Here is a 12,379-nt window from a genome sequence, read left to right on the forward strand (position 1 = left end):
GCAACTCAGTGAACACAGTGCGCACACGAACATCAATGATGAAGATAATCATGTTTGATGAGGTGATTGCATTTGGGTCAAGTGGATGTTTGATCTGAAAGATAAAATATCACGGTACAATTATTGGGGTAAAGTCTGTACTGCAGGAAAATTTCTTTTCAACTCTTTAGAAGTGCTGTTGCGGTGACTGGGTGCTATTCCCATAGACAATGCTTGAGGAGCCAATGCCTTAATCCGGAACTCTTCTATGAGACAAGCGAGCAAATCATTAAAATCAGTTATTTACATATTTGCAATAGCCTAAATATCTAAATGCAGATTGGAACAAATAATGGCTGGAACCTATTGCCCCCTCCCATCCTTCCCCTGGAACATGGGGGGGGGGGGGGGTTTGACTGGGTGGGAGGATACAGGGGAACTCACTGCCAAAGCTCATCCAGACTCGAAACGTTAGCTCCCGTCTCTCTCCACAGAGGCTGTCAAACCTGCCGAGATTGTCCAGTATTTTCTGTTTTAGTTTCAGATTCCAGCATCTGCAGTAATTTGCTATTATATTAAAATGCGAGTTATGGTTTATTGTGAGTTCAGAATGCAGAATCAAAAGTCTAATGGCATATTCCTTCAACGGGTTGTTGGCTGACTGTTGCAGGGTCATCCGTCTTTCAGGAAGTGAGGACTTCCAAGATGTGAGAAGGCACGTAGAGTTGAATTAGTCTTGAAGGCACACGTTCCATTGTTGCAGTAGTTTACAGTGTAGATGAGGGTCAGATTCGTTTTCCTCCTGCCAATGGCTCGATAGCAGGATGATAGACAGCTACAGGCTGCTTCCCTGGGTTACTGTTTCTCTTTGGAGGTCAAACAGTAACGGACTGAGTTCAGGGCCACAGGGCAATATTATAGGTCCTAGCAGCTTAGAGAGGTCATGCGATATGCCTCCCACCACTTCTCCTCGGTGCTGGACAAAAGATATATTTTCTCAGGTCTGGAATCTTGAGGTGTTTAATAGGAGTCAGGGTTCCTTTTGCTCTTGGAACCACAGCATCTCTGGTGGCCGGAATTCTACTTTAGAAATGCAAAGTGGCTTCGTGCAGTTTCAGGAAAAGGCATGAGTGCCTTTCTTTTACAGATAACGAGTCTCTTATGGTTTGTCGGAGGATTAGAACCTCCTCTGGTATGAGTCATGGCTAGTCAGGGTAAAGCCTTGTCAATTTAAAAAAATTAAAACAATAATTTTATAGACTGGACTGGCCAGGTTATGCAGATATATATATTTATATTTTTGTCGTTGCCTCATCTGGGACACCAAACATGAGTCAACAGATGAGGAAAAAGAAAATAGGAAAAACTGTATCAGGGATTTGCATTTACCGAGTGTCAGTTACACATTTTAATGACATTTTCTGTGTTCATTGATTACTTTTAACTATTTTAATACCTTAACGAAGACATCCATGAATCAGAGATTTCAATAATAACGCCTCCAATTTCTAGCGAAACAACACTCCAAATGCATCATTGAAATCAATATCCAGCTGCTTTCACATCATCTTTTCCGTCTAGTTGTACAGGATGTCACATCAAAAAAGGACACGTTTTTGACAGGCATTTCAAAGGACACATGCATTATTTAGTACTCCGCATGGGCACCGCTAGCAGCTTCAGGGTAGTGACTTTTAAGGTGAAGTTTGTCCCTGGTGGTTTACATCAGCTCTCGCACGCAGCAAAGCTTGGACTTCAGAGGAGCAGTGAATGAAATAAACAGGAGTTGGCATATCAGAAGGTCCCATGAATCCACCTACACGGAACAGACTGAGCACCACTGGAGACTGAACAGCGCCGAGCTGTTTTTAGCTAGATTTGCACACCGAACGCCCTTGCCTGCTCCACAACTATTGATGTCAGCTTTTAGGACAATGAACCAGACAGCAAATAGGACTCCATGAATAGACCAGGACAAATATTTTGATCAGAACTGCATATCCTTAATCAAATATTCTGCTATTCCCAATCTGGGAGTTGAGTAATGAAAGCCGAAGTGGCTTCCCCATTATTTCGAAATTGTGCCCCCTGGTTCTAGACTCCTCATCTTACCCGTAACTACCCTGTCTGACCCTGGTGTCTAGTGCATAACAAGGCCAGCAGTGCAGGTTCAATTCCCAGCTCGTTACCCGAACAGGCGTTGGAATGTGGCGACTAGAGCCTTTTCACAGTAACTTCATTGCAGTGATAACGTAAACCTGCTTGTGACAATAAAAGATTATTATTATGAGGTATTTTGTGGGTTTCAATGAGACCACGGCCGGAATTCTCCGATCGTTGGGATTCACTTTTCCCGCTGGCTGCACACTCACGCCAACGGGTTTCGCGGCGCCATGGGATGGTTTCAATGGGAAAACCTATTGACAAGCGGCCGGAGGATAGATTCCCGCCGCCAGTGAATGGCGCGCGGCCGAGAAACACGCAGCTGGGGGACTGGAGAATCCGGCCCCACATCCCATTCTTCAAAATTCGAGAGGACACAAGCCCGGTTTGCCCAGTCTCTCTTCATAAGACAGTCCCCGGAGCAAGTCTGATGAACCTTTGTCACCTTGAAACTCTACCTTTTTGTTTTCAAATGTATTTTTGTTGAAGTTCTCAAACTCCTACAAATAGCGCATCAAAACAAAAGAAAAAGAGATAAAAGCCGTAGGTACCAATGCAAAACAGGTACAGCACATCACAAAAGTCATTGCATGCATTGGAACAAATAAGACCAGATGAGCCGGGGACGATATTCCCAACACGTTCCCTCCACGGATACAAGATCTGTCTACATCAAAGCAGGATACATTCAATGCAGAGTTACATCATACCCATAGCTTCAAGGAAAAAAAACAGAAGAGTAAACACACGAGAACCCCAGAGCTAAGGGGGAATTATACTGATACCCACAATGCAATCCAGCTCCCTTCCAGGCCCAGGACAGAGCAGACGACCATCCTATAACACGCAGTCTGCCTGGGCCTCAAAATTAAAAAAGCACGGATACTCTGAATCCAAAGTAAAAGAAAAAAATAAGAAGAAAAACCCGAAACTGCTTAGCTCTAACTGGGCGGACCTTCCTTGATCACCGTGAGGACAAACTAAACCCTGACAACGCCAACCCTCCACCCCCCACCCCACTCTGGCTCCACTCATTTTCCTTCTAAGAGAGACGGGAGGAAGGCAACAAAGAGCAGCCCCCTCCCTCCACCACAAGGATTGTCAGGCATTAATAATAATAATAATAATAATAATACTCGCTTATTGTCACAAGTAGTCTTCAATGAAGTTACTGTGAAAAGCCCCTAGTCGCCACATTCCGGCGCCTGTTCGGGGAGGCCGTTATGGGAATTGAACCCGCGCTGCTGCCTTGTTCTGCCTTACAAGCCAGCTGGTTAGCCCACTGTGCTAAACCAGCCCCAAGGCCAAAGTACATTTAGGGTAAAGATTGTGGACAAATCCCGGGTTCAACATTCGGCTGAACATGATATGACCTTGTTAAATCAGGATAATCAATGGTACAGGCATCCCACCCACATTATTCACTGCCCCGTAAACGGGAAAAATTGACAACATCAAGCAGACAACTACATGATCAACAGGGAGCAAAGTCCAGGACAGTAACAAAGATGCAGAAATGCAAGACAGTCCTCAGGATAAAGGCATCTTTACTGGCGGGTGAAAAAAGTCAAAATCAAGGATGAGGCTGGCATCAGAAGGAAGTCGAATGTAATTGTGTTTCTGAACTGGCACGACTATCTTGTGTGACTCATCAATCATCGACACAAACCTAAAAAGGAAACAAGCATTCCTTCAGGAAAGTAAGATTTCAAGGGGCCATTGCTCTTTTGCGCAAAATTTTCATTGTTGCAGAATCACTGGTATTTTGTTTTGTGCATGGAAGTGATGACTGTGGAATAGTGATTAGTTTCTTCTAGCCCAAGATGTCTTGTGCTGTGAAGGGCTTTCAGTGCTGTTAGCAGTCATAGATGGGCGGCACAGTAGCACAGTGGTTAGCACAGTTGCTTCACAGCTCCAGGGTCCCAGGTTCGATTCCCGGCTTGGGTCACTGTCTGTGCGGAGTCTGCACATCCTCCCCGTGTGTGCGTGTGTTTCCTCCGGGTGCTCCAGTTTCCTCCCACAGTCCAAAGATGTGCAGGTTAGGTGGATTGGCCATGATAAATTGCTCTTAGTATCCAAAAAGGTTAGGTGAGGTTACTCGGTCGCTGGGACAGGACGGCGGTGTGGGCTTAAGTAGGGTGCTCTTTCCATAGGGTCGGTGCAGACTCGATGGACCGAATGGCCTCCTTCTGCACTGTAAATTCTATGATTCTATGCAAAGGCCAGCTTCAGAACCAGGGGCGTCATTCTCCGACCCCCCGCCGGGTTGGAGAATCGCCGGGGGCTGCCGTGAATCCCGCCCCCGCCGGCTGCCGAAGTCTCCGGTACCGGATATTCGGCGGGGGCGGGAATCGGGGGCCCCCCCGCTGGATTCTCCGGCCCGGATGGGCCGAAGTCCCGCCGATAAATTGCCTGTCCCGCCGGCGTGGATTAAACCACCTTTTGAACGGCGGGACAAGGCGGCGTGGGCGGGCTCCGGGGTCCTGGGGGGGGCGCGGGGCGATCTGGCCCCGGGGGGTGCCCCCACGGTGGCCTGGCCCGCGATCAAGGCCCACCGATCCGCAGGCGGGCCTGTGCCGTGGGGGCACTCTTTCCCTTCCGCCTCCGCCACGGTCTCCACCATGGCGGAGGCGGAAGAGACTCCCTCCACTGCGCATGCGTGAGAAACTGTCAGCGGCCGCTGACGCTCCCGCGCATGCGCCGCCCCGAGATTTCATTTCCGCACCAGCTGGCGGGGCAACAAAGGCCGTTTTCGCCAGCTGGCGGGGCGGAAATTCCTCCGGCGTCGGCCTAGCCCCTCAATGTTGGGGCTCGGCCCCCAAAGATGCGGAGCATTCCGCACCTTTGGGGCGGCGCGATGCCCGTCTGATTGGCGCCGTTTTGGGCGCCAGTCGGCGGATATAGTGCCGTTTTGGGAGAATTTCGCCCCTTATAGCTATTCCTCCCTCTGTTTTTAATCATCCAAACAGGCAGACACCTTGGACAACCCCGTGATGAGAGTATCATCATTGCGTCCTGGATAATGACCATTAATGTGCATAATCAGGTTTCTGTGGCAAAATATCACCTGAGCAAACTTTGCTTTCATGCAGGAGCTCTGGGCATCATGCAGCCTTGTCTAACCTACTTTTACAGAGAAAGTGATGAATATACTCCCCGCCCTTTTGCAAACATAATAGCTGGAATTCTCTGAGCATTCGCTGGTGGAGGGATTCTCTGGTCCCACTGGCAGCACATCCCCTCCCGCCGGTTTCCCGACAGCGTGGGGTGGCTTCAATGGGAAAGCCCATTGACAATGGCCAGGAACAGAGAATCGCACCGCCAGCGAATGGCCTCCCCTTGCCGAGAAACACGCAGATGGGAAGTGTGGAGAATCCCACACAATATTTTTCATTTTCTTGATGCAGGTATGTTCCGAAAAAGAAGCATATCGGCCTTGAAATCTATTTTAAACAGTTGGTGCCAGGCGAGCTCCTGTTTTCCAGCACTTTTGGTTTTTATTAAGTATTGCACAACTGCCTCCTAGGGTGGCTCAGAAGCATTCAGTTACATGAAAGTTTCATGCTGTATTAACTTTTCCTTCTATGAGCAGAGCCATGCCTGTTTCCGATGGCAATCAGAGTTCACTATACATATATGGAACAATTCTGGGGCAGCTTGTCGCGTGGCACGGAGACGGAAAAGTCTGGTCTCCTCCAACATGTCCAGTTGCGCTTGTGTCCTGCTGCCTGCAGAGTAGTCGTGCAACCTTATAGACCTTTGCATACCTACCATTCATAGTCACATTGCAGCAAGGCAGACATGCAGGCTGCATCTTAGAAGGGAGACAGATGGCACATTGAAAGCTTAAAAGAAGCCACATCGTAATGATACATTTATTGGCTCACATGCTAGAGGGAGACGTGCGTGTGTCAGTGTGTGTGGTTTTTAAATTAGTAATAACTCAGGGCTTGCAAGAAAGGTTGGCTCACAACAAAACAACACAGATCTGAACTAGCAATGCACAGATAGTGCTCTCTTCGAAGGAGACTCTGTGTAAGGGAGCATTAAGGGAATTAGAAAAATCAACCTGAGGCTAAGACTAGCACCTTACGCCTGATGAGTTTTTCCAATGCTTGCTGCTCCTATCAGGTTTTGTACCCGTACCCACTCACAGATGTATACATTCAGCACCAAAACATCTCACACACTATTTTGCAGTGCACGTGTTATTTGTAGCCGCCTTTTTGAACCAGCATTTAAACCTATATTCCTCTTCTGGTTCTGGCACCTTGCCAACACTGACAATGTCCTAGAACCTGCTGACATTCTGCATGTTTCTGCGTGAGGACGTGAGAGTCTGTGAGAAGAGATTTACCACGGTGGTTCCAGGCATGAGGGATTTTAGTTCCAAGGTTAGATTGGAGAAGCTGGGATCGTTCTCCTTTGATCAAAGGAGATTGAGCAGAGATTTGATAGAGGTGTACAAGATTATGACAGGTTTGGATAAGGCAGGCAAGGGAATACCATTCCTATTAGATGACGACAAAGGCATTAGTGTGCACAGATCTAGGGGGCGGGATTCTCCCTTTTGGGGACTAAGCCGGAAAACAGGCGAGAATCACTCCGGACATTTTCCTCGAGCGTCCGGGCTGATTCTCCATTTTCCCACGGCTCTGGCTGCCGGCAGGGCCCAGCTGTACAGACCGTGTGGCCGTGCATGCGCATGGCGGCCCACCTCGGCGCGGGCGCCGCCGACATGGTGGAGCCACACAGCGGGCCCACGCGGAGTAAGGTAGGACCCCCCAAATTGCGATGGCCACCGCTGAGGCCCCCCCTGGAGTCAGATTTCCCCGCCCCCCCCCCCCCACCAGGACCGCCACCGCAGCCGCGGGTCCCAGCTCCCGGCGGGTGGTACCACATGTAAACCACGCCAGCGGGTGTTCGGCCGGTTCACCGCGGAGAATCGCCGCGGAGGCCTGTTCCAATGGCCCCCAACCGGCGCCGTGTCGACTGCACGTGGGACTGCTGGGTCCGCAGAGAATCGCGGATGCGCCGTCGCGCCGGTTTTCTGGCATGAACGGCTATTCTCCGCCCCATGCCGGGCGCGATTCCGGCGCAGAGGGTGGGAGAATCCCACCCAGGGTTTTGCCTGTGAGGTGAAGGGGGAAATGCGAGGAAGCGACTTGGAACTCACTGCCCACCATTGTGGTGAAATCAATGATTTCAAAAGGCAATTGGGTCAGCATTTGAAGAAAATAAGCTTGTAGGGGTTTGGGTATAGAGTGGGAAATGGGACTGACTGTATTACTCCACTGAGAGCTGGCATAGACTCAATGGGTTGAATGGCCTCCTTCTGTGCTGCAAATGACTGTAGGATTCCATGATTACCGGCAAATGCCACAAAGACTTGTGCAAGTCCACATTCCTTAGAGGAGCGAAAATAATCGCAGCCTGTTGTTCAGATGGAGCCAAGTCGAACCTTCACAGTCCATTAAGTTTATCTAAAATAATTGTGACTGATACCTGGGAAAAGAAGAATTGACAATGGCACAAATGTCCAAGCTGGAGGAGAATTTCATTTCTGCTTCTTCTTGCTGACTAGAAACACCAGGGGACACCAGAAAATGTTGCACTGTTCATGCAGTTGTTGTTTTTCTCCACGAAACACTCAAAACAGCTCAATCCTTTCACAATAAATCATGATGAAGTTAATCAGAAGATTCTGCCGCTCCAGAAAGTGTGGAAACTTTGATTGTACGGCGCCTTTTGATTGAGCTATGAATGTTTGTATCAGGCTGGTGTGATACAGAAATGACAGGGGACATGTTCATGCATTAGCAAACCTTTCAAAAAGTCACAGGAAATAGTGACATTACTAGGTGAAGCACAATCATCGGTGTCATTGAAATGAACAGAGGCTTTAGAAGCAAATGACAACAACAGAGACAGGGAATAGAATTCACAAAATGTTCCAAATCACTCGGCCACTCAGTGGAAACACTGCACAAAACCAAAACACAGCTAATCATTTGCTTTAAGGATAATATGGATGGAGGCAAAGTGACGCGAGTTTGACGAGCTTGGACACACCAGTCGTTCACTTCGAGACTCGGTTTAGCATCCAGACCAGAAATAAAAGTCTCTTTCTGACGCCTTTAGTGACAGCCTGGCATGTGGTGCAGCAAGTGCACAGCACAGAACTGTCAGAGTTTGACAGTAGGTTGACAATTTCAGTCTCAGAATCCAAAATGATGAATAGTGCGGAGAATGGAAAATGTCACAACGCTGCAGTTGTCTCTCTCCACAGGGAGGCCTCCCTTTCCCCAACTTATACTGCCCATTGAGCCTCATGCCGTGGACAACGCGTGAAGACTGAGAATATCATTTTTTATCATTCTTTCGTGGGATGTGGGCATCGCGGTCGAGACGGGCATTTGTTTCCCATCCTTAATTGCCCTTGGACGTAGTGGCTTGCTCAGCCACTTCAGAGGCAGCTAAGAATCAACCACGTTGCTGTGGGTCTGGAGTCACAAGTAGGCCAGACCGGGTAAGGACGGCAGATTTCCTTCCCTAAAGGACATTAATGAACCAGGTGGGGTCACAAGTAGGCCAGACCGGGTAAGGACGGCAGATTTCCTTCCCTAAAGGACATTAGTGAACCAGGTGGTGTTTTTATGACAATTTCAGGGTCACCATCACTGAGACTACCTTCATATTCCAGATTTATTAACTGACTTCAAATTTCATCAACTTCCATGGTGGCATTTGAACCCATGTCCCCAGAACATTATCTTGGGTCTCTGGATTAGTCCAGCGGCATTCTGTAGATTCTGGAACATTCCCAGCAGATTCGAGGGCAGGAAATGTAACCCCACTACTGCAGGCGCTGATCCGAACGCGATGTTCTGACGCACGGAATCGAGATCCATGATTGTCCATGGATTAATTACTCTTTTGCCAACATTTATTGGGTCTGGCGCCCTATGCGCAGCCTTCCACGGTTTTCCGTTCCAAGGGGCCGGGAATCACGTGGGCACAGATCACTTGTGATCTCTATCAGCATTGCCTTTCATGTTGGATGTCACGGTGGGCCAAGGGGGCAACCCCTTGGCTGGCAGAGGAGGGTTGTGTGGTGTTCTCTGTGTTGCTAAATTCAGGATGGTTGGCGTAGTGTTCACAAAGACCACAAATAGCTTTAAATTGAACAAAGCTATACATTCATTAACACTACTAATTTGGATTCAACACTTCCTCCTAGATAATACACAGTTGATAATAAACATGTAATCTACACTCATCTACTACTAATCTTTACACTACTACATTAACTATGATCTGCTCTCACTCACTCTAAATTTCCTTCAGTCTGTTCTCTAGCTTTTTCCTCAACCTCTCACCCATCAATGTCTTATATGCTTGTAAACCTAGCTCCCTCTAGTGGTTGATTTAGACATTTCATTAATCCTTGCAGTTCTTACATTTCTGATAATGTCACAGGGTGGACAGGTAGTGGATTGTGGGTGGGGAGGATGGCCCTCAGATGGACTTTGGGGGCAACTCCGTAAGGGATTGTGAGGGATTCCCTACGGAATCCCATTATCGGATCCCCATTTTGAGTCGGCAGCCCGATTTTGAGGTCCCGCGGATGTGCAACCCTCCCCCTCGCACGCAACTCACACCTCTCCACCTGGATTTTCTGAGTCACCCTTCTCACCCCCACAGTCCGGGGTGACCTGACCACCCATCCCAACCCCGCCCCACACCCCACCAGAAACCCCCTAAATAAAGAGACCTCTCACAGTGACCCCCAAAGTAAAGAGACCCCTCTCCCACAGAGACGCCTAAATAAAGAGACCACCTACATAGCTATCAGAAGAGAGACCCCTGTTAGGAAGCTGGAGACTAGTCCTGACCTAGGATGAGAACAGAATTACTGCTCTAAAACTCACTTGGACAATTCACTTGCTGGCTCAGACACAGGAAGCAGCCCATGTCAATTCCTGAAAAGAAAGAAACAGTCAGCTGGGTTTAAACCCCCTAAGATCTTTGATCTGCAAGCCATTCATTTATTTTCCTTTGATATTGTTTTTAATAGGCTGTGATTGACAGATTCCACACACACAGTTGTCAGCATTGTGCCATTCATTTCCCTTCACGGTTGAGTAACTTTGAAGTGGTCAGCTGTGAAATTAACCGCAATGTTGATAAACATCAAGCCTTGATTGACAGATCCCAGACCACTTCAGCCAGAGTTAAGTTCTTTCTCTTAGTTTCACAGCTGACCACTTCAAAGTCACTCAACCATGAAGGGAGATGAATGGAAAGCACTTAATTCATTATGATCATGGCTGATCATCCAACTTAATAGCCCGATCTTGTCTTCCCCCCTCCCCCCATACCCATCGATCTCCTTCCCTCCAAGTGCTATATCTAACTGCTTCTTGAAAACAAGCAGTTTGGGCAAGCAGGATGGGTAACATTGTCACATCCCATGAAAGAATAAAGATTTAAAAAATCAAGAGATTGGATCCTTGTCGGTATTCCCCCTGCACAACTCAATGATACAATTCCTCGAGTGATGCCGCAACTGAAATCCACAAACAGCGCCGAGAAGGGGTTGACTTCTGCTGCCGCTTGACTCGACACATTTACCACTGGAGAGCTGTAAATTAAGGCCATTACACTTGAACGGGGCATTTATTGCATGATAAATGCTGAATATAATAATTTTATTGGGGCTTGAGGAATGCCATTACAATCTTAAGTGATCATCTGTATCTTTAATGGAGAACAACGCAGTCAAACATTAACAGAATCTGCTTATTATTATGTCCATATTAGCTTTAAGATGATAGTATACAAACACTAGCTGGTCATAAAACTTTGCACTTCCAGCAGCAAAACTGAGGCCCTGGAATTCCTGGCCCACACACTACGAGCTGTAACAGAACCTGAATCACACCACCGATATGTATATTAGCGACAATATACTCTCCCTGGAAACGTTCATAGATGATTCTGTAGAATTACACAGCTAATGTGGAACACTTAATATAAAGGTTTGGAAGTAAATGTTTGGTGTATTTTAGAAAAATTCTTTCATGAAATGTGGGTGTCACAGACCTGTCCCTAATTGCCCTCAAACTGAGTGGCAATTTTAAGAGTCAACCACATTGCAGTGGATCTGGAGTCACATGTAAGCCAGACCAGTTAAGGATGGCAGATTTCCAAGGGCATTGGTGAACCAGATTGGTTCTTACAACAATTGACTTTTAATTCCAGATTTTTATTGAATTCACATTTCACCATCTGGGACTTGAACACAGGTCCCCAGAGCCTGGGTGTCTGGATTACTAATCCAGTGACAATACCAGTGTGCCACCACCTCCCCTAACATAGTGGGGGCTAACTGAGGGTTACTTTAAATTGCCATCGTTCCTTAACGTTAAAGTTAATCGTATGACCTAATGAGTAGAGTTTAAAGAGCATTGTTTTAAATATTTCAATTCTACAATATTCAGAAACAAACTAGCTGTCAGGGTGACAAGTTAGTGCAGTAGATGTTGCAGGCCACCAAAACTAGCAACAGCAGCCAAATTCATCTCTCGATAAACCCTCACAGCCCTCAGACAGAATATGGGCACAACTTAACCATCATGTTGTACCCAGCGCGGATCTGGGCACGCTGGGTAATTAGCGGGAATGGCCAAAATTGAGATTTGCGCAGGACGCGAACCAATTAGCAATTCACCCAGCCCGCTCCCGATGGCATGCTTCCGGATCTCACCCCAAAATGGCGTCATTAACCCTCATTCACAATCATTTCACTCACATTAACGAGATTGAAGTTGAATGCAGCGGCCTCCCGGGAATGACCCGACTCCCCAGTGGGAAGTCACGCGGGCGTCGTTTAGTACTCCTTTTCAGAAACGGGAACCTGGCGCAATGGCTGCTGAGGGGCAGTGAGGAGATGAGTAGCCATTTCTATTTTCTGGCATGCAGCTCAAGAGCATCAGAGCTCAGTGTTCGGGGTGGGGGGGAGGGCTGGTGGGGTGGAGGGGGCCCTCAGGAGTGGTTTGGGCTTGGTCGGGGTGTGCTGTTCTTTGTGTTGCTAATTTCAGGATAGTTGGCGTAGTTTTCACAAAGACCACAAAATAGCTTTAAATTGAACTAAGCTTAAATTTATTAACACTACTTAATTGAATTTGACATTTGCTATGTCATACATGGTTGATAATAAACATATACAGCAGGA

Source organism: Scyliorhinus torazame, chromosome 21 (genome assembly GCF_047496885.1).
Source record: "Scyliorhinus torazame isolate Kashiwa2021f chromosome 21, sScyTor2.1, whole genome shotgun sequence".
In the NCBI taxonomy this organism is placed as follows: domain Eukaryota; kingdom Metazoa; phylum Chordata; class Chondrichthyes; order Carcharhiniformes; family Scyliorhinidae; genus Scyliorhinus; species Scyliorhinus torazame.